Source organism: Lygodium microphyllum, chromosome 13 (assembly GCF_053477565.2).
Source record: "Lygodium microphyllum isolate KBCC chromosome 13, Lygodium_microphyllum_v1.1.10, whole genome shotgun sequence".
Taxonomy (NCBI): Eukaryota; Viridiplantae; Streptophyta; class Polypodiopsida; order Schizaeales; family Lygodiaceae; genus Lygodium; species Lygodium microphyllum.
Genome location: NC_141147.1, coordinates 28,576,788 through 28,602,850, shown reverse-complemented (window position 1 = coordinate 28,602,850; position 26,063 = coordinate 28,576,788).

Sequence of the window (26,063 nt, the reverse complement as noted above, 5' to 3'; positions counted from 1 at the left end):
CAATCTTTCTGGTCCACTCGAGCATAGCTCCGGAGATAGTCTTCGATGTCTTGGTTGAATCGTTTTGTCTGTCCATCTGTCTCCGGGTGGAAGGATGAGGAGAATCTCAATTGTGTTTCCAGGGTCTTAAAGAGTTCCTTCCACATATTGCTCATGAATCTTCCATCTCTATCTAATACTATTGCCAGTGGTAAGCCAAGAAGTTTGAATACATGTGTGAAGAAGAGACGTGCTACCTCCTTGGCATACCTCCTTGGCATTTAGTGGTGGTTTGATCGGGATGAAATGGGCCTGCTTGGAGAAATAGTCCACCACTACAAAGATGATTGTGTACCCATGGGACTCGGGTAGTTCCACAATGAAATCCATGCTGATGACATCCCATGGGCGGTTGGGTATAGGTAATGGTTGTAGTAATCCTACTGGTTTTGAATGTGGTGCTTTAACCAGTTGGCAAGTGGGGCAGGTTTTGATGTAGTCAATGACTTCTTCCTTCATATTGGGCCAAAAGAAGTGCTTCCTAAGGGCTTCCAAGGTTTTTCTTTGCCCTTTGTGTCCTCCAAGTTTACCATCATGTATCTCATGCAGGATGAGCTTCTTCAACTCCAAATTGTTGGGGATATACAATCTCATGCCTAAAAATAGGATACCCTCTTTAAGGGTGTGCATTCCATGCGGGGCCTTCTCTGCTTCCACATCTCTGATTATTTTGTGCATCTCTTGGTCTTGCTCTAAGGACTCCTTGACTAATTCTACGAAGTTGCTACTGACCACATTGAAAACTTTCAGGTTATCTTTCCAGCTCAAGGCATCTATTATTTTGTTAGTGGAGTCGGGCTTGTGTTTAATCTCTAGGTCGAATTCTGCTAGGAAGTCTAGCCAACGTGCTTGCTTTGCTAATAACTTGGATTGTGATTGGAAGCATTTGAGGGAGATATTGTTGGTGAAGACGATTGTGTGCTTGTCTTGAACATAGTGCTTCCATTTCCTGAGGCAGTGGATGACTGCCAACATTTTCTTCTCATGTGTATTCCACCTTGTTTTAGCATCGGTAAATTTCTTGGACTCATAAGCTATGGAGTGACCTTCTTGCACCAGTACATCTCCTATGCCATAATCGGAGGCATATATAGAAATTTCAAAGGGCTTGGTGAAATTCGGCACCCTTAAGATGGGAGTTTGACACATGCATTTCTTCATCTGCTCAAAAGCTTCCTGTTGCACATTCCCCCATGTAAAAGAGTGTTCTTCTTTGGTGAGGTAGAAGAGGGGGGCTATGATGAGGCTGTGAGGGATGATGACTTTGGCAAAATACTGTGAAGCCAAGGAACTCTCGCACTTCTCTTATAGTTTTCAGTACAGACCATCTTTTGACAACTTCCACTTTCTTAAGATCCACTTTGATTCTAACTGCACCTACAATAAAGCCTAAGAATTCGAACTCTTTCACTGCAAATTCACATTTTTCAGGCTTGGCATATAACTGATGCTACCGCAGTTTCTGAAAAACTCGACGTAAATGTTGCTTGAACTCCTCTAAGGTTTTTCCATAGACTAGGAGGTCATCGATGAAGATAATGACGAAGACATCTATCTCAGGTCTGAAGAATCCATCCATGAGGCTGCAAAATGTGCCTGGCCCATTGCTTAGGCCAAATCCTAATACTAACCACTCAAAACTACCATAGTGGGTGCAAAAGGCTGTTTTAGGGATATCTTCTTCTGCTATGTAGATCTGATGGTACCTTGATCTAAGGTCAATGCGACTAAAGTACTTGGCCCTGTACAATCTATCTAAGAGGTCTTCCACTACGGGCTTTGGGTATTTGTTTTTTATGGTGATTTTGTTAAGGGCCCTATAATCTACACAGATTCTAAGTCCCCCATCCTTCTTCTTGACAAATAACACTGGGGCACCAAAGGGGGATTTACTAGGGTGGATGAACCCTTGTTCTTCTAGTTCATGTAGCTCCTTCTTCAATTCCACGAGCTTGGTGTAGTTCATGCAGTAGGGTGCTCAAGCCGGTGGGGCGGACCCTGGAATCAATTCAATCTTATGATCCACATCCCGTGTGGGTGGTAGACCCTTGGGCTCTGTTGGCATTACATCATTGAATTATTCAAGTATCTCTACCACTTCTGTGTTCTTGCTTTGGTGTTTGGGATTTTTGCAATCTTCTTCTTCAATTGGTCGGATCATACATAAGTAGACCATATCTCCTTGTTTGACTGATTTTTCTACCTGCTTGGCACTACATGTCATAATGAGTGGGCTGATAGCGGTCCCTTGGATTGGTGTTGTTTGGGTTTGGCCTCTTGATTAGGTTGCATTTGGCTTCACTGTTTGACATGACACTCTTGGCTTATTCTCCTTCATTCGCACTTTGATTTGGGTCCTGCCATGCAATTACATTCTTTTGCAGGGTACTCTGATGCCTTCTCCTTGCATATCTAGCATCATTTCATTTACACCTTTACCGAACATCGCAATGACATATTTGTCATTGAATTCCAAGCCTAGGATCACTTTGACAAAATCATCCATGGGGATTACTAAGAAGTTGAGTTTTGCTTTCCACTTGCCAGCTTCTACTTGGACTACAAAGACTTGTTTCACTTCCTTGGCTTTTCCTTGTGCGAATATTACTGTTAATCCTTCTGGGGCCTTAGATAATTTCAATCCATGTTTTACTGCGCACTCTGGGGTAATGAAGTTGTGCGTGGCCCATGTGTCCACCATGATGGATTGGTTTCCTTTGCTCACTCAACCTTTGATGTATAGGTGGTGGACTGCTGCTACTCTGGCCGCCATGCATTGGGGTCGGGCACTGACTGTCCCTACCCTTGGGTGGTCCATGCTTTCCTCACTTCCGCTTGGGATTTCTTGGATACGTGGTAGTTGTGGTTCTTCTCCCCCATAAGTACTAGTCACATTCACCCTCGACCCACTTGATGAGGCTGTATCTTCTACTGGGCATCTGTTTTGGTAGTGTGGACCCCTGCATCTGAAGTATTTGATCACGATGGAAGGGCCTAGCAGTCTCCACCACGATGTATTTGATCCCGTAGGTCCATATGATGTACTAGGGGTTGGCCTGTAATGGTTGTTTCCCCATCTTCTTGCTGCTCCTCTTAGTACCAATGCGGTTTGCGACACGGCCATTGTGGTGGTGGGGTTTTTGCTCCTTGTATCTGTGAATGGCCCTTTAGGGGCATTGGGCCTTTAGTTCTGAGCCATGGAAAGAATGACTCTCCTGGGAACACGATCAAAGTAAAATCTATGCCGAGATTTCATCTCTCTTGCTCATGGAACATAAAGAAAAGAACACATATCTGCATCATCGTCCTCTTCATCCTCATCACTCTCCATAATTATCATTTCAGAAACACGAGAGAGAGAGAGAGAGAGAGAGAGAGAGAGAGAGAGAGAGAGAGAGAGAGAGAGAGAGAGAGAACTTCTTGTTTGACATACAATGGGGGGCTGTGCATGAGAGAAAGAAGGGGTGTATATGGAAAGAAGCACACCCAATCATCCCCCACATGCACCCCTTTGTATAAAATTGATTAATGAATAATATTTTCTTTTACATTGGCCTTAGCCATTGTTTCCTTGGGGATCTCAAAACTTACAGGCTTGTGTTATGAATACACCATTTTTAAAACCGTAATAAGACTACATTGATATATGATATTATTAATGTAGATGCGATAGGGTGCTAGATTTTGAGCATCTTTAGGCTTCATCAAGTTCCATGAATTGTTGTTGAACTTGCTTTGGTTCCCCTGGGCCATTCTTCTGCCTTCTAGGTCCACTAGTCTTTCGGCCATTCTCATTGCTTCTGCTAAGCTTGTTGGCTCCTGTCTCTCCACATCTCTTCTAGCCCATTCTTGCATCCCAAACCAAAATCTATGTAATTTGGTATTTGTATCCATGTTTGGTAGCTGCAGCATAATCTGCCTATATTTGCTAAAGTATTCTTTCATCTTCCCTTGTGTTTGTTTGAGGTTCCTCCATTTGTCTCTCACTTTGAATTTCTCCATCTTTGGAATGAAGTAGTCTTTCAGTTCTTCATGGAGTTCTTCCCACAAAAAGATGGTGTGGCACTACTCTTGTTCCAACAGCTTCCAACTGGCAGCGTCCTCCTCCAAGTAAATGGCTACCACTTCCGCCTTCCTATCTTCGATTATTCAAGAATACTTCAAGTACCTATCCACCTCTGCGATCCATTTCTTTAGGACCAGCCCGTCTCTCTCTCCTTTGTACTTGGCCGGTTGGGACATCTTGAATTTTCCATAGTCGTCTTCTAAACTGTCACTATCTTTCTCTTCTCTTTGATGGTGCTTCTTCTCCTTCTTCTTGTCTTTCTTCTTGCTTCCTTCTTCTACTATCTTCTCCTTTTCTTTCCTTGTATTTTTTTTGTTTTTGTTTTTTGAGCCGGGTGCCTAAACAAACTCAAAGGCGGAACCCTGTGCCACTTGCTTATGATTTCGCTATTTCCTTCAGAACCAAGGTCCTTGGAAGACTCCTCCCAATGAGTGGAGCGTGGGTAGGCACCTAGCATCCCGATACAGGTGCCCAGGTAGTGCTGGACTGTAACAACGTGCCCAGGTAGTGCTGGATTGTAACAATGTGCCCAGGTAGTGCTGGACTATAACAACGTGCCCGCTCCTCAAATCGCGGGACACGTCTTAGCAGTCCATCGAGAGATATATCTAGAAGACGCCGCCCGGTACTCCCAAGGAATGACATGAGGTTTGTCAACTAGGGTCTCTCGAGTCTGCCCCACAATGGAACTTATCCGGCCGTTCCCACTAGGATCGACCTGAAGTCCGAGTTTCTAGCCAACATTGTCTAAGGTCATAGACCGACTTTTTCCTAACATTTCCTTTGAGGAAAGCTCTCGGCTAACCGAGACCACCATTCCGTAGGATAGACCCATTAGTCACATCCACCACGCTTCCCTCCAGGGGGTTGTTTTAGTTATCTAATTACCTACCACAATATGTTTGGCATATGAAAGTAGCTTCCTTAATTAACCCATTCATCACAGGTTCCTTTACATAATTTAGGGCACTGACACGAAGACAAGATAAAACAAGATCAAACACTTCCTTAACTTATCTTAAGATTAATGTTTGTCTCTTGCCCGTACAGGAGAATTAAGTGTTTCTTTCTACCTCGCAGAAAAATCCTTCTGTCTCCCGGCAATAAAACCCGAAGGTTACTCCTACTAAGATTCCGCCTTGTAACTAGTATCAAAGCCTCGAGATCCCATCTCGAGTCATGTAGAAGTACACTTGTGTAGGGCCCAGAGGCATTGGGATTTATGGCCAGATCCCCCACTGGCACCCAAGCGTCCTCCTACGCCAAGTAATTTCCACAGAGAGACCTCTCGCTGCGGGTTCGGTCCACATTCCCAGTGCGGATTCACAACTCCCTTGGTTAGGGTTTGGCGATTCGCGAGGGGTAGCTAGTGCCATCCTTCCTTAATTAACCCTTTAGGAAATCAACCACATCTGAAGCACCTAGCTTAAAAACAATCACTAGGAAAAACATCCCTTTTGTTTCCATGGCAATCAGTCATCTTAGACCCGGCCATGCAATCATCAAACACACCCCACTTGGGTTAACATCCAAAACCACGTTAACAAATAGTTGAATGCACAACCTCTTGCTTCAAGGCATCGCAATCCCATTGCATGCACAATCAGAATTTAACTTGGAAGTATCAAAATACTTACTCAAGGGTTTTACAACCTTTTCAAACAACCAAGCATAACTTGGGCCAACAATCCATTTAGGGTTAGATCACCAGCTTCAATTAAGCTAGAAGCGTATCCATTTGCGATAGTCCACGGCATGATTGATAAAACAATTCGTAGGCAATTATATTTATTCCTAATGCACCGGATCTCATGAAGGTCTAGGTTTCTATCCGTCAAAAACTATCATTTCATGTGTTTCTTCTAGTCATGATCGCGAAGCATGAATTCTAAATGACTAATCACGCACTGAACTAGTTTAAAAGCTATTATTTTATGTGAAATAGTGTGAAAACCTTATTATTTTATGTGTGTAAAAGCTATCATTTCATGCATATAAACTTATGCGAACTCCATACTCTATCATTTCACGCATGCAACCTAGCGCCTAAGGCTCGTCCGTGTTTCATGCACGTAGCTAACCCCTTCATTTTTTTCACGAGAAATAAAACGTAATTAATTACAAAGTTTAAAGAACCTGGGTTTGATTTGTGATCGTAGGGGCATTCATCACGTTGGTCGCTCCGCTTGCCTCTCCCGCATTACCGGCACCAACGGTAGCTTTGGCACCTACGCTTCCCATGACTTTCTTCTTGGGAGCCATTTGCCCTATGGAGATTGGACAGTCTGGATTTCAGGACGATAGGCCCGGGTAGGAAGGGTCATTAGATGGGGGTCCTTTGCCAAGAGGCTAGCTTCACGAACACGACTCCCTGAGGCTACACACCAACCCTCACTCCCTCTCTTTCTTTCTTTCTCTCTCTCTCTCTCTCCTCCTTCTTTTCCTCTTCTTTTCTTTCTCTCTCCTCTTCCTCTTCTACTCCTTTCTCTCTTCTTCTCCTTCTTCTCTTCTTCTTCTCACTCTCCTTCTCTTCTTCTCTCCCTCTCCTCTTTCCCTTCTCTCTCTCTTTCCCTTTTTCTCCCCCTCCTCTCTCCTCTCTCCCACTCCTTCATCTTCTCTCCTTCTCCTTCTCTCCCTCTTCTTCTCTTCTCTCCCTCTTCTTTCCTTCTCTCTCCCACTCTTTCTTCCTCTCTCCTTCCCCTTCTCCCTCTCTCCCTCTTCTTCTCTTCTCTCTCCCACTCCTTCTTCTTTCCTCCTCCTTCTCTCCCTCTTCTTCTCTTTTCTCCCTCTTCTTCCCTTCTCTCTCCCACTCCTTCTTCCTCTCTCCTTCCCCTTCTCTCCCTCTTCTTCTATTTTCTCCCTCTTCTTCCCTTCTCTCTCCCACTCCTTCTTCCTCTCTCCTTCCCCTTCTCTCCCTCTTCTTCTCTTTTCTCCCTCTCCCCCTTCTCCTTCTCTCTCCCACTCCTTCTTCCTCTCTCCTTCTCCTTCTCCTTCTCCTTCTCCTTCTCCTTCTCCTTCTCTCCCTCTCCTTCTCTCCCTCTTCTTCTCTCCTCTCTCCCACTCCTTCTTCTCTCCTTCACCTTCTCTCCCTCTTCTTGTCTTCTCTCTCCCACTCCTTCTTCTTTCCTTCTCCTTCTCTCCCTTTTTTTCTATTTCTCTTCTTCTCTTCTTCTCCTCTCCTCTATCTCTTCTTCTTCTCCTTCTTCTCCTCTTTCTCTCTCCCTCTTCTTCTCCTTCTTCCTCTCCTTCTCTTCTTTCCCTTCTTCTCCTTCTTTTCTTCTCCTTCTCTCTTTTCTCTCCCTCTTCTCTCTCTTCCCTCTTCTCCTCCTCCTTCTTCTTCTTCCTCACTCTCTCTCCCTTCACTTCTTCTCTTTTTCTCCTCTCCTCTATCTCTTCTTCTCCTTCTCTTCTTCTCCTCTCCTCTATCTCTTCTTCTTCTCCTTCTTCTCCTCTTTCTCTCTCCCTCTTCTTCTCCTTCTTAACAACGAGCATAGGGGGCTGCTATTCGGACGCCAAGGGGGTGTGTTGTACCCCAGGGGGGGCGTTGTTGCTCACGACCAGTAGTGGAAGGGCCATTTGCACAGAAGATGGAGGGGGGAGGCCGTCATCTGTCGCTGGAGGGGAGGCTGTGGATGTTGGAGGGGGGGTGATGCCTTGTGTGAGAGGGAGGAGGGGGAGGTTTTATAAGGGGGTGCAGCTGTCCGCCGCCACCTGGGGAGCTGCATGCCCCCCAGCTCCCACACTTCACCCCCCCTCTCTCTCTCTCTCTCCCCGCCATGCACACAGTAGGGGGAGAGAGAGAGAGAGATTTAAAAAATTAAAAAAAGTTAAGGCGGGGGACTGTTCCTATGGAGGAGGCCCAAGGAGCACGGGGGTCAAGGGGGGGAGGGGAGAAAGGAGACATTACATGGACTCTCACCAGCTAAAACCGCCGATCTCGGTAGGTTCACTCAAAGGGATGCCATACCCCAAGATCAGGCGTCGGCTCAAAGGTGGTATCCTGTCGCACTCAAGCACACTACCTCCCGACAACATTCACCTGCTTGAGCGAGGCGGTGCCATCATTGGTACGAGTACGAGCTTGCACACAAGATCTCAAGAGGATATCGTCATCTCCCTACCCGCGAAGGGTAGTGATCATGCATATAATGCTCCCAAGTACCTCGGCATCGCCTCGCCAAGGAATGCTGCCTCGAGGCGGTGCCCCGGGACCACATTCCTCGAGTGTGGATGAGTGCTCACCAAGTTGGGTAAACACACCCCGTTGATCTCCCCACCAAGGAGTAGCGTAGCTTCATCCTCTAAGGTACACCCTCGGGACAAAAGGTCGCAAGTTTCACTTACAATACCCAAAATGTGCCTGTTGCATTCATCGGTCAACGCAGGATAGGGAAGCAGGATGTGTGCATAAGAGGTTCCTGCTTCGCGAGAGCTGCACAGAGGGTAGGTTTGCTAACGAGAATGTTGATAGCTATCATCCATCTTCACCTTGCCAACCTGTGCTAAGCACAGAAACCTTTCCTCTGAAGCCTTGACATTCTCCGATAGGTTGGTGTGAAAGAGGTAATTCCTTGAGCATTCAAACTTGTTCTCATTATAGGAGGCGAGTCTCACACACTCGTGTTGCCGTTCCCATTTCTTCCAAACATGATACCTTACAGCGAGTAGAGGTGCTTCAGGGACGTACTTCTCTAGCCAACGCATGGTCCTGAAAGCCCAGGTCCATTTGTGGAATCTTTTAGTACATGACGGGGGTTTCGAGAGCTCTTGAATCCATGTCCTTACCCCTGGGTACTTTTTGAAGGCACGTGCATGTTGCTCGCCACAAAATGCTGGAATGGGGGGATATTGAATTCCTTATGCAGGGTGGCTGCACCGACCACTGTCGACTTAGCCCCTTTACCCAAGATCCACTACATCCCCATGACAACCATTGTCTCTAGTGGCTGAAGGAGTGTCTAACAATGTCCTTCCATAATTTCGGCACCGTACGTAAGGACCGAAAGCACGCATGCCTTGAAGACATTGAGTCTTGTCCACATGGGAGTCGAGTAGGAAGAGAGGAATGCTTGGTAGGCATGAAGGGTCTTACGGCCCTTCTCAATCCAACATCATGTTGGGGAATATGGAAATTTCCCATAAGTTTGCGACACATGGTCAAATCTTTGGATTTGTCATAACTTGAACACTATAACTCCAAATTGAGTGCTTTATTATTCAATAGATTCCTTTTTTCAAGTGCTTTCCAATGATAGGTCACATCATATGGTTTTGAGAAACTTATGGGCATGTTATCCGGGTGCCACCTTTTTAGTATTCAAAAAATGGGAATTGGGAGATTCCCAAACTCACTAATATTGTGTTATCCTCTCCCGAATTACTGTTTCAATCGAGAACTCACTATCCAATATGATGGCTAGATAAGTGTATCTCTTACAGACTTCGATCCGTCGTTTGGTCCCCAAGTGGAGTGGTCGATCTCTCAAAGCTTGCAGGTCTCCAAAGAAAACCATGGCATTACACTTTGACAGGCCAAATCTCATTCCCCACTTGGTAGCCCACTCCTCAGTGGACTCTGCAAGGAGAATTGAATCATCTTCAAAAAGTAGCCCCCGTATTCTCTCACGAAGACCGGGAACACTAACTCCGAATCTGTCACCCTCATTTATGATATCATTAATAAATATGTTAAAGAGGGTGGGGGACTCGGGGCATCCTTGGCGTACTTCTCGCTTCACCGAAATGGCTTTGGACAGGAGGTCCCCTACCCTCACCCTTATCTTTGAAGCTTGATACAGCCCCTCTATGAACTGTATGCAACGCCCTTCCACTCCGTAAGCTCGCACCTTTTTGAAATCGATGAAGGTGACATAGGTGGGCTTGCCCTCCATATGACACCTCTTTACAATCTCTTCAAGGCATGCAACTTGTCCGATACACTCCTCGTGTTCCCAAAATCTGGCTTGTGCTTTGAGGAAGAACTTACAGTTCTCTAAGGCCTTATAGATCCTAGATACCACAATTGAAGTTAGCACCTTGAACAGTAATGATATTAAAGATATGCCATGATAATTATCGGGTTCAATAAGATCACCCTTCTTCGGGATGGACACCACAATGGATGACTCCAACGCCTCTGAAATCCTCCTAGCCTCAAAAATCGTGTTCAGTACCTTCAACATCGCTAGCCCATAGGGGGACTTCGGGATTTCCCTCTGTCCACGGCATCCATTATCCTTGTATGCGATCTTGAAAACCTTTGCGGGGATGTCGTCTATGCCTGCGGCTTTGTGTCTCTTTAGTTTCCTTAAGCACATGTCGGACTTCATACCACGCAATAGGAATGTCTAAGTCCTTAATATGAGGCCTCAGGCGCAAGCCTGTGTCCATTTGCTTCCAATGGTCAGCGTTGTTACTTGTTCCTAGAGGTCATCATACACCTTAGAGTAATGGCTCTCCCATATCTTCATGAGTTCAGGGGGTTCCGTCTGCAGAGTTTCGCCAGCATCCTTAAGTGGTTGAGCCTTTTTCCCACCCCGATTCCTTACTCTTGCGATGCCTTTCTGGAGCGTCCACCACTTATAAGCCAACCTGGCTTGTTGCAGACCCTTCCCCTTGGCAACTATGCGAGAGAAGCTTTGGTTCTAGCTATCATGACAAGCTTGTTCAGCTCGTTTCCGAATCTCAGCGTACTCTTCAAAGATCTCAGGGTGAGACCTGAGTCGCCCTCCTAAATGTCTCCTCTCTACCCATCCTATCCATCTCCTCTTGCATTTTGTGTCTTTTCTCCTCTTCTTGTTGTTGTATCACCCATTCTCTATAGCCCTACTCCACTTCTAGTTTTCTCTTCCTTTCCTCTTCCTCTTCCTTCATCTGCATGTTCCTCCATATTGACTCTAGAATGCCTAACATGCCATCTAACTGCCTTTCCAGTCCGGCTACCTTCTCCTCTTGGACCACTCTCCATTCTTGCCCTCTACTCTTCTTCCTCTCCTCCATTGTTGGGAGGGTGACATTCTCCCTTTCATCCTCCATGTGGTTGGTGGTGATGTCGGCGTAGGGAAGCCGCGATGTGGTCGGCGCGGGGAAGCCGCATCTCGCCTGTGGTGGAAGTGGTCGTGCCATGGAGAAGCCGCATCACGTCTTCAGACAGTGGGTGGTGTCAAGGTTGGGACGTCACACCAGGGGCCGACACGACAGGGCGTCGCGATGGGGGTCAATGTGACGCAGGTCAACGCGATGTGACGTGGGGTGACGCAATGTGGGGCGACGCGATGTGGGTCGTTACGACTTCGTTCTCTTTGGGGCAGTGGATCTTCTCTCCTACTTCCGTGAGCACTCCTTCACTCCGAGCAAGAGTTGCTCTGATACCAAGTGTGATGCACCTGCACTCGTTATGCACTCAATACGGCACAAAAAGATAACACGATATGTGAGCTCAAGGTATACTCTTGTATTATTCAATTCAAAAAACGGGACAACATAGACACAACCCAAGATTACACCCTCGTGACGCCGCACAAAGCTCACCATACATTGGGTATAGAAAATCACACGTAGTGTCAAAACGAGGCAGGGCTTTGAGTCACTACTACTCCCTATATAGATGCATTCGATAATAACTACATGGTATAACTACAAGGCCTTTACACCCCCTCCCTCCCCCCCCCCCCCAAAAAAAAGAAAAAGAAATAAAAAAAGAGAAATAAAAAAACACAATAAGGCTATGTAAAGTGGGTTGAAGGTGTCAACCTACCGTGTTACGTGTTTTTTTGAGGGCGCGTAAATGACTCGAGGCTGTTACTCAGCGAGCCGGCCAGACTAAGCCAATAGAAGTGTTTCGGTCAAAGACAAAACAAGGGACCGTGGACGGAAGAGCTTAAGTGTGCTCTCTAGCAGTCTCGGGTATCTGAGAACAACAGCCAGGACATCTGGATTCTGGAGCTACAGGCACAGAGCGCAGAGCGATGAAGTGCTTTTATTGCGCTTTCTGCTTCCTTTTCTTCGGGGGATTGTTTGTGGCCGCTTTCTTCATTGGAGTGTCGATAAAGGTGCGGGTGGGGGGGAAGGTGCATTACATACTGGAGGATGTGGTGGTGACGGTGATTCCAAGCAACGATACATCGAAGGGACCGTCGCCATCGCCAGCGTCGATGGTGACGGTGGATCGGGTGGAGATGGGGTTCAAGGTGTGGTCGAGGAACGCTAACAAGAGGCTGGGGGTGCGGGTGTGGCACATGAGGATAGCCGCGGTCTACCAGGGGGTGGAGCTGGGCAGGGCCTACGTGCTGCCCGCGCCCTTCATGCTCCCGCCCCGCAACATCACGCGCCTGCAGGCCGTGCTCATCGTTTCGGCCTCCCAGCTGGCCGTGCACGAGCCCGACGTCGCCTCCCGCCTCAGGGCCGACCTCGCCTCGGGCCTCCTCCCCCTCCGCATCCGCGTCAAGGTCCGCGCCACCTACCGCCAGGTCGACGGCTCCTGGCAGTCCAAGCTCGTCGATGGCGGCGACCTGCGCGCCGACGACAAGTGCGACCTCCAAGTCAGCCTCCACCCATCATCCCTCAACACCACCACTGCTACGCACCTCCAAGGTCCCCAGTGCGGATGGACTCTCGCATATGTCACCGAGGAATAGGCCGTATCTCTCTCCGTCCGCACTCTCGCTTATATCACTGACGATTAGACGTCAATCTCCGCCTTATTACTCTCTGCTCAGTGTCTCCCCCATGTGCATACACATACACCTTGTACAGACGGTAGTGCCTCTCCTATTGGGGGAGACTGTACCCCTCATTCTTCTGCAGATTCAGTGCTAATTGCTTACAAATACAGGATCGCTCATGTCCCAAGGCATCTTCTTATCTCCGGCTTCCCCAGGGCCTTTGTTTTATGTACTCGGTTTATGTAAAATCTTGCACACTTTGTTTCGATTGTCCCCTCCTTCCCCGCGTGGATTACTTACAAGTTGGACGATACCGTGTCACGACTCGCGAAAGTTCTTAGCTTTCGATACCGCAGTTATTACTCGGGGACCATGGGAACCTGAATGAAGTTTCTGAGGTGTGGAATGTTCTCAGAGGTATATCCATGTTGAATATATGGAGACTCAGGAATAATATTGCCTTTGGCTGTCACAAGGCTCCTTATGCTGTTCTAGCTAGCCTTTGCAATAGCAACCTTTTGGATGCTGCTGATATGTTGAAGAAGATGGCTAAGGCTGATGTTGCCCTTAGACCATTTGTTAAGCTCCTTTTTGGGTTGAAGCTCGGGCTATTTTCCCCATGTTACACATGGAAAGATATACATATCTTACTTGTTAATACATCTCATCTTCACATTTTTTAAAGAAAAAAGACGTGAAGCTTAATCTATCACCAATGGTCAAAAGTATCTAAGCAACGTTAGACGCGAAGACACATTACATTGATAATTAAAGAGACATACGCATCCAAGTTTACATAATGAGGATCTATGGGCTGAGCCAAGCTCAAGTCCCTCAAGGGAGTAGAAAAGGAAGTCAAAGTAGTGTGACCACACTAATATTACTAAGCATGGACCCCACTTATTCCAACCAAGAGAGAAATACTTTTTTAGGTGAGAGAAGAGCTCTTTACAAAAGAGAGTGAAGGGTGCATTACACCTTTAGAGAGAGAGAAAAGGGAGTTGAGGAGGGAGAATACGATATTTACCAATCCATGACAGCCACATCCTCCTAACTTCACTACATAGACTTATGGAAGTAGAATTCGCCTAGGTATGCCCTAGCTCGTTGCCTACATTGTACAGGTTCATGATATTGAATGTTTTGATAGAGACTCATTCTTAGATAAAAGTCGTTTAATCTACATTGTACATGTTCATGATACTAAATATTTTGATAGAGTCTGGTTTTCAGATGGAAGACATTTTTAAAGTATGAGTACTCTAAAGAGCACTCACTACAAGGATACGTGTAATCTTTCCACACGAAATATCAATAACCCTAGACCCGCACATCCCACGCAAGAGGAATTTCGAGTGGTCCCTGCACAGAAGAACCCTGGGCTAAATGCTCCACCCTCACGCGTTAATAAACTCTAGTCGCGTTGTGCGAAAGAGGCTTACACTAAAAAAAACCCGTAGGCTGCACGGGAACACCTCTTCATGGGGGACAAAGGGGATAATGGTTAAAATTGTGGCAATTTTTTTAAATAATAGCCCCCTCCCCTCAGCCGATGCATGGTGGGGAGAGGGAGTGTGAGAAGAGCATGAGTTGTGGAGGGCATGGGGAGGTGGCATGCAGCCTGACACTTGGTGGCTACCCCCCCTACCTTAGCCTATAAAAACCTCCCCCTTGAAGCTTGGAGAGAGGAGGGAAGAGGACGTGCTGCCCGTCATTGCCCTGTGGAAGGCGCCCCGCCGCCCTGCCACGCTGCCACGTCACACGCCACTGCCACCAGGCCACTACTGCCACGCCACCCCCACCATCATCATCGGCATCATCATAATCATTATCCTCTTCATCTCCTTCGTCGTCATCCTCATCATCTCCCCCTCATCAACATTCTCTCTCCACATCACTTCTCTACCACAGAAGCTTAGAAGCTTCTCTTTGGAAGCTTCTACTAAAGGCTTCCATAAGCCTTGTTCTTAGCGTGCCTTCTTGGGGTGCTTTAAACCCGCAACCGCAAGGCCGTGTCCTATGCGGGAGAGAGAGATCGCGGACTGAGAGACTTCAGAACACGTGAGTAATCCAAGGGGGAGTTGCTGCGACGAAATTCACTACATAATGGCTCCAAAGCTAAAGACGCGAGGCACACATGCGGGAGCCTCCAACCCGAGTTCACGCGTGGACAACGCCACGAGTCCTCATACCCAGGTTCCAATTGTATTCTCGCATGAGAGGGGATGCGTTATGCATGATAGTTTTTAGGAAAATTTAAATGCATTCGTTCATTCATTTACGAAGTTAGTGCATGTCATGCATTTGAAAATGCTTGCACTTCCAAGTTGCAATCCTGAATGCATATTGCATAGATTAAAAAGATGGATTTGTCTAAATGCATCCTAGATTGCCTCACGAAAAAGAACAGCATATAATGCACTTAGGTAATAATTTCCTAATCGTGACTCGTGCATGAGATAATCCTAGACGCCCGTTGAATGTTGTCCAAAATAGTCGCAATGCATGGAAATGAATTTTATGAACTTGTAAATTGCATGAGATAATAGTTCATTTTGAGACAGGTTAAGTGCTAAAGGACGGGTTAAATCATTAATGGTCTCATTGCATTCGCTAATGCATGGAGTTCTTTTATCGAAGTTGTATTTAGGAAAGGATGTATTCTCATATTTAAGCTTAAATTCAATGCATTAAACGAAGGATTTATAGGCATAGTTCTTGATGTAAGTCAATGTAGGGTTTATACGAGTTAGCCTTGAGTTGTCAATCATTATAGTTAGAGCAAGGAAAGTAACGATCATTGTAGAACTTATATCTGCATAAAAGCAAAAAGTCCATGAATCGTATATTTGCATGGAATGTTATATCTTGCAATTATTTACATCTTCTAGGGAAAGTATTTGCATCTCTAAGGAAAGATCACCTCCTATTGCAAGACAATTGGACCAATTAGGTAAATCGCTTGTAATGGTGTAACTCAAATGATGATCATCTCAATGCGCTAGGTAGAGCTAAGCCGCGATAAAATTCTGCCTAGTATTGCACTCGGGAAACCGACTTAATATTTCTGACCTCAAAGGTCCTACCCAGATTCACGGAATGTTAGGGTTAGTTAAATGTCCATGCAAGAACAATCTAGGGTCCTCACCCTAAAGATAAATTGGCCAATTACTAGACTTCCAAAACCGTAGGGCCAAGACGTTATCGGCCTAGTAGGGTTAAGGTTTGGATTGGGTCAAGAGGACTCCCAAACCCTACATCTTGACCAAAGGTATTCTTGACTAAGAATACCATGCGATGGGAGAAATGACCCCGCAAGTTAAGTGCGACACTTGTCTCGTGCAACAAGTTGCAACGTCGCATGATTTTGTGTTAAATCACAAAATAGTATTGCCACTCCTTAGAACGAGGTTGGCGAGTTCTAAGTACAAGTCTAATTTTCTAGAGGATCAGTAGACATCCTGCTACATCACTCTTCTGTGTGGCTGATTTGCCAAGTTAGGGTAATTATGAATTACCTAGCAAGAAATTGACCAATCAAGTTAGGGCGACGAGGTTGCGCAGGATTTGTTGTCTTTAATTTAAGGAAACATGAGGTGGAAAAAATTTGGGTTTACTGGGTATAAACCCTAACCCAAGGATAAAAGGGTAAACAAGCAACTTAGCTTACGAAACCCTTAGGGATTTGCCAAGTCGCAAATTGATCCCGGATCGAATGCTGGATGTATTCAGAGACAAGGATTCACACCTTAGCAGTTGGCCGTACAAACGACCACTGGATTGATTGTGTTTGTATAGTTAGGAGCACTGTTTGTACTTCTTTGCTTAAGGAACTAAAGCTGGAAAAATAATTAATGCTTCAAGTTGAAGGCCTGGAGGGAGAGACAGCCTCAGTTACCCCCGACTGTGTTGAGATATCGAGCTCCACTCGTGATATGCCAGGGTGACCGTTTGTGCATTTATGTCACCGACTTGTCAGTTGCAGATGAGGTTGGTACATTGCCCATGAATAATAGCTACATGATAGCTATCCTTATCTACTCTAGTTCGTGGCTCAGTTAGTATGCCACCTTAGTTAGTCGAGTTTGGTTTGAGACCCATATATAGGGTTCTTCTATTTCTATGTATGTACTAGAGTTCTTTTTGGCTTACACAACTAAGAAGAGGAAAACAGTTTTCAGCCTCCACCCGTGTGTGTATTCCCCCATTGTGCAAGCAAGAAAGCTACAAGTGAGACTCCTTCCTTCTCTCCCATAATCTTGACATGGTATCAGAGCCTTGTTCATGGTAAGGAGCTCAAGAAAGCAAGCCAAGCTCGCGGTGTTCTGGTAAGAGGAGTAGTGTTGCTTTCATTTTCTGTTTTGGGAGCAGATCTCTGTAGGTAGCATAGCCGGAAATTGCAAGAGTGCACTGTCTCAGGTTGAGACGCCCTTCGTGGTGAAGCAAGAGGGCAGTATATGCTGCGGGAGAGGGCTTTAGCCCCTTGGCGACCTTGTTTTTTTTATTTGAGGCCATTTCGGGGCCTGTTTTGGAGGCGGAAGTTTTCTGCACGCACTCAGGAAAAAGCCCTGTTTTATGCTGTGCGACCACTGTTCTATAGGTCGGTGAAAAGTTACCACAGATGTTGCATCGTATGCTTGTGTGCAGAGACATTGGGAGTTACAGAATCATCCTTGGTTCCTGTATTATGCAAAATCGTCACTAGGAAGTGACTGTGTGGTTAAATACCACTTTCGTCAGTTTTGTATATTTGCCCTTGTGAGGCTGAAGCTGTGTTCTCTGCAGTGACATAATTTTTTGCAGGATTCTGTAATGGCATCTGATTCTCTTTCACAGATTGTAACTGAAAAGCTTGACAAGAACAACTTCCAAGCATGGAAGTTTAGAATGACGAATTTCCTTATGGGAAAAGGATATTGGAAATTTGTTGCAGGAAATGAAGAAGAACCAGTTCTTCCTGATGTTCCCAATCAACAGCAAATGTAGGCATTCAAAGCATGGCATGAGAGAGCCAGGAAAGTTATGTACTGGCTGTCTATCAGTATTTCAGACTCTATGATTGTGCATATTCAGGATGCAAGTACGCCAAAGGAGGCATGGGATACTTTGTCAAAAATGTACAGCATAAATACTCAAGCCAGGAAAATGCAGCTCAAGCAAGAGTTGCATAATGTGCAAAGAGAAAATATGAGCATCAATGACTACCACATGAAGGTGAAGAAGATTGCAGATGCACTTGCTTCCATTGGGTCGCCAGTGGAAGATGATTTAGTTTCTGTGACCTTGAATGGTCTAGGAAAGGATTATGCACAGTTTCGGACATCCATTTCAGTTCGTGAAAGATTTCCTGATTTTGAGGAGTTGATTGCTCTTCTAATTTCTAAGGAGCAGAGAAATGGTGGTGTATCTTCTTCAGGAGGAACTTCAAAAGAAACTGTCTTCTACTCAAATGCTGGAAGAGGTAGAGGCAGAGGTAGAGGAGGCCGATTTGGAGGCCGTGGCAGAAATCAGAATATGCAGCAAACTCAAGAAAACCAGTCCTATGGAAGAGGACGTGGTAACTCTAGAGGCAGGGGAAGCCAAAGAGGTCGTGGTGGATGGCAAAGAGGCCAAAATGCAAACAGTAATGTTGAATGCTACTACTATGGCAAAATGGGTCATATGGCTAAAGACTGCTATAAAAAGCAGAATGACATCATGAATGGAAAACTGCAACAAGGGAATTATGCATCTTCTAGTAGACAGGGTGATGATAGAAATGAGCATTTGTTCATGGTGCAGCACATGAACAATTCTGTGACAAGTGCAGAAGAAAGCAACAATGTATGGTATGTTGACTCAGGTGCATCAAACCACATGACAGGTCATGCAGAATGGATGGAGGATGCAAGGAAAATGGAAAAACCAGGATTTGTGGAGACTGGTGATGATACTGCACATCCTATTGTGCAGATTGGAAAAATTCATTTGTCTATGCAGGATGGGAAAAAGAAATACCTGTCCGATGTATTTCATGTCCTGAATATCACCAAGAATCTGGTTTCTGTTGGTCAAATGGTTGAGCAGGGCTTGCAGGTCAAATTTAATCCTCATGGATGCTTTGTTGAGGATATGAAAAATAAAGGTCGCTTGATAGCAAAAGGAAAGAAGAAGGGCAGAATGTTTACGTTGGATGTAGACATGTCTGAATTGAGTGCAACAATGTTTGCACATGGGACCGGTGTAGTTGCAGATATTGATATCTGGCATAAACGCATTGGTCATGTTAATGTACAACGACTTAAATCAATGCAGGCCCAAAATATTGTTGCAGGATTGCCTAAATTCAAGGTTGCAGAAATGCATAAGGTATGTGAAGCCTGTCAGTTTGGAAAACAGGCAAGGAAACCATTTCCTAGACATATTCAAGAGAGTAAGAAGCCATTGGAATTAATCCATTCTGATGTTTGGACTACTAAAGCTGCATCTCTTGGAGTCTATCATTATTTTGTCACTTTTATTGATGACTATAGTAGAAAAGTTTGGGTGTATTTTATGAAAAAGAAAAGTGAAGTTTTTGGGCATTTCAAAACTCTTAAAGCTATGGTTGAAAAAGAAACAGGCCTGCAAATAAAATGCCTAAGGTCAGATGGAGGGGGAGAGTACCTCTCAAATGAGTTTGCAAGGTTCTTGCAGGAGCATGGCATAAAGCAGCAATATTCATGCAGTCATACCCCACAGCAAAATGGAATTGCAGAAAGAAAAAACAGGCATATTGGAGAGGTATCTCGTGCCATGCTTAATGAAAAAGACCTGCCAGATTTTTATTGGGCTGAAGCAGTTGCTACAGCAGTCTACATAATGAACAGGACTCCCACTGCAGCAATGCATGGAATGACTCCAGAGGAGAGGTATACTGGTAGGAAACCAGATATTTCTCATTTGAAAATTTTTTGTTGCATTGCCTATGTACATGTGCCAGATGAGTTGAGATCCAAGTTGGATCCAAAAGCTGAGAAGTGCATCTTTATTGGTTACTCTCTGCAGCAAAAAGGGTATAGATGCTATAACCCTTCTACTCGTAAGTTTACAGTGAGCAGAGATGTTGTTTTTGATGAGATGAGTAGCTGGTATAAACCAGTAAATGTGATTGATGATGTAGATGCACAAAATGGTAATGCTGCATAGAATTCACAGCAGCAGTCACAAAATATTAGTGGACCTGGAGCGTCCTCTAGTAGTGGTTCACATTCTTCGCCATGGACAGGCAAATTGAGATCAGGAGAATCTTCTCAAAGCAATGCAGATAGTGGTATGCAGGTATCACGAAAAGGGAAAGAGAAGGTTGATCAGCCCATGTTTGATGTGAATGCAGGTCACTCTTATGTGGATGGTGAATCCAGTGGCTCAGAACAGAGCATTGATGATGAGTTGGGTATTCCTTCTATTGTTACACCTGGAGTAAGGAAGACCAGGGATGTTTTGAGAGCACCTGGGAGTGAACCTACTTTGCGCAGGTCTACGAGAGCTAGGTATCCTCTGGATAGGCTAAAATATGATGGATTTACAGCCATTCACTATGCATATATGGTCAAAGTGATACATGAACTAGAACCCACTTCTTTTGAGCAAGCCATGGGAAAAGAAAAATGGGAGAAAGCCATGGATGAAGAAATGGATGCCTTGGAAGCAAATGCTACATGGGAATTGGTACATTTGCCTAAAGGTAAGAATGCAATTGGCTATAAGTGGGTTTATAAGGTGAAGCACAATGCAGATGGTTCTGTGAACAAATACAAGGCAAGATTAGTAGTCAAGGGGTATGCACAAACATATGGCATTGACTATGAAGAAACATTCAGTCCGGTTGCAAGGATGGAAACCGTAAGAGCAGTCATTACTATGGCTGCATCAAAGGGATGGTCTTTACATCAGATGGATGTAAAGAATGCCTTCTTGCATGGTGATTTGCAAGAAGAGGTCTATATGGAGCAGCCACCAGGTTATGTGCATGCTGTTCATCCTGAGTTTGTTTGCAGGTTGAAGAAAGCTTTGTATGGCTTGAAGCAAGCACCTAGAGCATGGTCTGACAAGATAGGACAGTATCTTGTCACTATTGGCTTTCAGATTTCCAAGGCAGATTTCTCACTTTATGTGAGAAAAACAGAGAAAGGTATTATGCTACTTGTCATTTATGTTGATGATTTGATTATGACAGGTGACAGTGATGAAGATATCCTTCATGTGAAAATGCTATTGAAGCAGAAGTTTGAGATGAAGGATTTGGGAGAGCTGCGTTATTTCTTGGGCATTGAGGTGATTAGATCACCAAGTGGGATACAGCTCTTGCAGAGGTAGTATGGATTGGACATGCTGTCCAAATATGGGATGACAGGCTGTAAGCCTATTTCAGTTCCTTTGGAGCAGAATGTGAAGCTGAGCGCAGATGCAAGTGAGCTTCTGGAAGACCCTACTATGTACAGACGCATAGTAGGAAGCTTGATTTATATGACTATTACTAGGCCAGATTTGAGCTATGCTATTGGATTGGTAAGTCAATTTATGCAGGCTCCAAGGAAACCGCATTTGGATGCGGCTAGACGCATACTCAGGTATGTGAAGTCCACATTGCAGTATGGACTATTTTATGAGACTGGGGTTCAGATACAGTTGCATGGATACACTAATGCTGATTGGACTGGTAGTATTTCTGATAGACGATCTACCAGTGGATATGTGTTCTCTTTTGGGAGTGCTGTAGTCACTTGGAGCAGCAAGAAACAGCCTACAGTTGCCTTGTCGAGCACAGAGGCTGAGTACAGGGGTGCAGCAATGGCTGCATGTGAGGTAGCTTGGTTGCATAAGCTACTTTATGATATGCATCAGCCTACAGATGGGCCAGTTGTCATTTATTGTGACAACATGAGCAGTATACACTTGGAAAATAACCCAGTCTATCATGCTAGAACAAAGCACATTGAGGTGCATTATCACTATGTGCAAGAGAGGGTTTTACTAGGTCTTATTGATCTAGTTTATGTCAGCACAGAGGATCAAGTAGCTGACATATTTACGAAGGCATTGGGCACAGAGAAGCTGCGCAAGTTTAGAGACCTGCTTGGTGTGTAGGAGTTGGGATTGAGCTCGAGGGGGAGTGTTGAGATATCGATCTCCACTCATGATATGCCAGGGTGACCGTTGTGCATTTATGTCACCGACTTGTCAGTTGCAGATGCGGTTGGTACACCGCCCATGAATAATAGCTACATGACAACTATCCTTATCTACTCTAGTTCGTGGCTCAGTTAGTATGCCACCTTAGTTAGTCGAGTTTGGTTTGAGACCCATATATAGGGTTCTTCTATTTCTATGTACGAGAGTTCTTTTTGGCTTACACAACTAAGAAGAGGAAAACAGTTTTCAGCCTCCACCCATGTGTGTATTCCCCCATTGTGCAAGCAAGAAAGCTACAAGTGAGACTCCTTCCTTCTCTCCCACAATCTTGATAGACTGTCTGCCTGACCCTATCCAAGGGGGTTGTTAGCCGCGCCGGGTACGTGGACCGAACCTATCGCGTGAGGTCTCTCCATGGGTGCTGCTTGGAGTAGGAGGACGCTTGGGTGCCAGGGGGGCTCTCGTCGTAAATTCCTTGCCTCCAAACCCTGCACAGGAGGCCGACGTGACTCGAGATTGGATCTCGAGGCCCACATACTAGTCTATGGGTGGAAACTTGGAACAGTGATCCCGGAGGATTGCTAGAATCACGTTCGGGCAGATCATGGATTAGGCTTCTGGTGGATGATGGAACAGCCTTCGGGCTGGATTATATGATGTATTTCAAAGACTGATAAATAAGATCAATTGTTGAAAAGAAAGTTGTTTGATATTTTTTTTCTATGTCAGTGCTTAAGTTACCTGAAAGAACCAGTGATTAATTGGCTAATTAAGGAAGTTATTTTTGCTTGTCAAACTAAACGACAACTAAAGCAACTCGAGGAAAGTGCAGTGGATGTCCATGGGTCTGTCCTACGGAAGGGTGGTCCCAATTAGCCGGGAACTTTTCTCAATGGAATTGACAGCAAGGTAACGATGACCTAGAATCTAGAAAGCTAGAGTCTCAATTTATGTTGTTTTAGGGGAACGGAATGGGACTATGCCTTATGGGTAGAGAGGTTGAGCTTTGCATCCCTCTCGTTTCCCATTCTCCTTGAACCAAGTGCAGTATAAATCCACCTCGACCCTGATGTTTCTGCGTAAAGTAGTTCGACGCTAATAACCTCTGAGGAACTTGACCATTGGGGAATCCTTGATTCAGGTCGATCCTAAGTGGGAACGGCTGGAATGCTTCCGCTTCGTGGCAGACTCGGAAAGACCTAGATCACAAATCCCATGACATTCCGAGGGAGTGCCGAGCGGCACTTTCTGGACTCTCTTCTCGATGGGCTACTAAGACGTGTCCAACAAGCGGGCAGGTGGACACGTTACAGTTGGTATCAGAGCAAACCAATGAGGATCTAATAATTATAAGGAAATTTAATGGGGGGAAGTAGAGTAACACTACAAGATATAGGCCTTATACCGACGTTAAAAGCAATGAAAATGCAAATAACAAAATTTACCCCCGTCATCGCAAAAAGCATCGTTATTGGCGATGTCATAGAACAATCGGTATCACTGTCGCTATCAATGTCGGTATTGGTGTCGCTATCAACGTCGCAAATACCGATGCTGATAGCGACGGTTTGCGACGTAAATAACGACACCAATAACGACGCGAGCAGTAAAATTTGCAGTGCTAATAACGACGATAACAGAAAAAAAATATTTTGTGGCAGGACAGCTTGCAAACAAAAACAATGTATACTGAAATCATAACACTGATACATGAAATAAATACACGATCGCATAATAAGCGATTGGTAGAATTATGACAAGATATCACTAATACATAGAAAATGTCTACATAGATCATGCGACCCAAAAATAAAGGTGTGTGAGCTGCAAGGATCCAAGGGCGAGCTACATATCCTCGCCCTCCGAAAGCTCGTCCCGCCGCAAAGGAGTATTGAACGGGCTCTGCAAACAAAGAAACAACACATTAGTCCACGATACAATATTGCATTCCAATTAAACAGGGTAACTACAAACAAGAAAGATGAGTGACTTACAGGACCTCCGCGTCTATACAATCGGTCGATGATCAATGAAGTGAGACCGTGTCTCTCTGCATATCGAGTCTCAAGGCCACTCGGATCGTGATTTGTAATCAAGTGCTGCAAAGAAAACAAAATGCTAATTGTTAGAAACATGATTGTCAGTACAAAGGATATTGCAAAAAAAAAAACAAGCAAAAAAAAGAAAAACTTACAAAGTCCTCCAAATATGTCCTGTGGCCGCCACTCGCAAGATGATGGACCACTTCTTGAGTCGTGCCCTCGCCGCCTCGCACTGCGGACTCCAACATCTTGGAGAATCTGTAGCCTCCTCCCTCAGTCGGTACCAGTCATTTGCATCTAACCACTCGAGCTTTGCAGCCCCACTCTTGATTGCCTTGCATTCGTCGGATCGTCTGTGTGACATATATGCATGCATGCAATCCATCATCCAGCCCGTAGAGAATCTATCTACTGAGGCTGGAACCGGAAACTCCTCATGCAAGGATGCTACTATGTAGTCCTTGCTCCCCTCCAGTATGTTCTTTCAATTATCTAAGACGTTGTGCCGAAAAACTTGTTGGCACAACTCTCTCATGTGAGCCATCACCCTCCTCCCCTCATCATTCATGATGATGGCTCCTAACCTACCATTGACTAGATATCCATATCCCCCTGGAGTCTGCCTAAGATGGGTCCTCTTCCATCTGCATCCACGCTCTTGGGCATATCCAAGAGACCCCTATGCATCTGATGTACTGACCAGGATAAAATCTCTCGGAGTGGCACCCATAGGGGTGCCAGCCGACGGCTAAGCAAAAGCTAGAGTAACTGGAGTAGATGTCCCCACATGTGTAACAAATCCTTGATGAGACAGAGACACCGCGTCCATGCCTCCAGAGCATCCACCTGAGCCTGAGCCATGCTCCATGGAAGGGCCACGAGAGTGAGAAGTCACACTTGTATTCTGTGTCGACCATGGGCTCACTGCATCTGTATCTCTGCAACATCCCCCTGACCCCGAAGCACTCCCTCCCTCTGGCCCAAGTCGTCTGGAGCATCGAGCTCGTCTGCTCAAAGCTGAAGCATCCGATCGCGCTGTCGAAGGGTTTTCGAAAGCAAAGTCGTGACCACAGAGGTCCTTGAGAAATTCCAAGGTAGAAGATCAATCAAGCGAATAAGCAAGATGAGAAAATGACGTCAAGTTTCTATTTTTATTTTTGCCAATGACTGAAGATGAATAGAAATCCAAATTAGCTTGCAGTGACAACTTCGGGTGAAGATGTAATTACATTTGTGGGTCCAATCCGCTCAGCATATAATCCAAGGTTCTTACTGTAGGATTGCGAAATAAACAACTCCATCCCACGAGCAGCAAATCGTCTTACGGAACTGGCATCATCATCAAGACTGCCACTGGCAAAGCCCTGATAGGCCACATCAAAGAAAGCAGTGTGACCTTTCTCTTGAATAATATGAGCAATGATCTCCTATTGCTCTCGAGTAGGATCAATTCCTATGGGATTGTATGCACAGCCATGTAACAGAATGATCGAACCTGCAGGAGCAGCCTAATATCGGATATCATCCCATCAAAATCTAGACCAATTGTCTTTGGATCAAAGTATCTCAGCTTCGATAATCAGAGACATAAAACCATCTCCCATCCATGAGAATGCTGAACCATAATGAACACTTCCGCTCCATCAGGGTAGACGGATCATCATATTGCCGATTCAAACAAAGTTGTTTGGTGGGCATCTTCACTCTAGAGCTTTTCAGATTTTTTTTTCTGTTGCAGAGAAAAAGCTACAAAGTGGAGTTCTGTGATTTTTCATTTCAATATTGATGAATCGATGCTGATATGATGGTCATTCACGTAAAATCTGCTATTGAAAAAGAGAGCTAAAAGGTGGAGTCCTGCAATGGTTGGATTGATTGTTACTGGCAGAGGATTTATGAGCAACAGAAGCGGTAGAAGACGGAGGGCATGTTCATACTCCGGATGGGTCTACCACCGTGGACACCGCATGTGCACTGCGCTGCGACTATCAGTCCACATGCTTTCTCCTCAACTTGGCGGGCCATGCCGACATCTCCATGACTAATCAATTGGCTGTGAAAGACTCATCAAGAAATCCAAAGGCCTTTTCAATATGCATG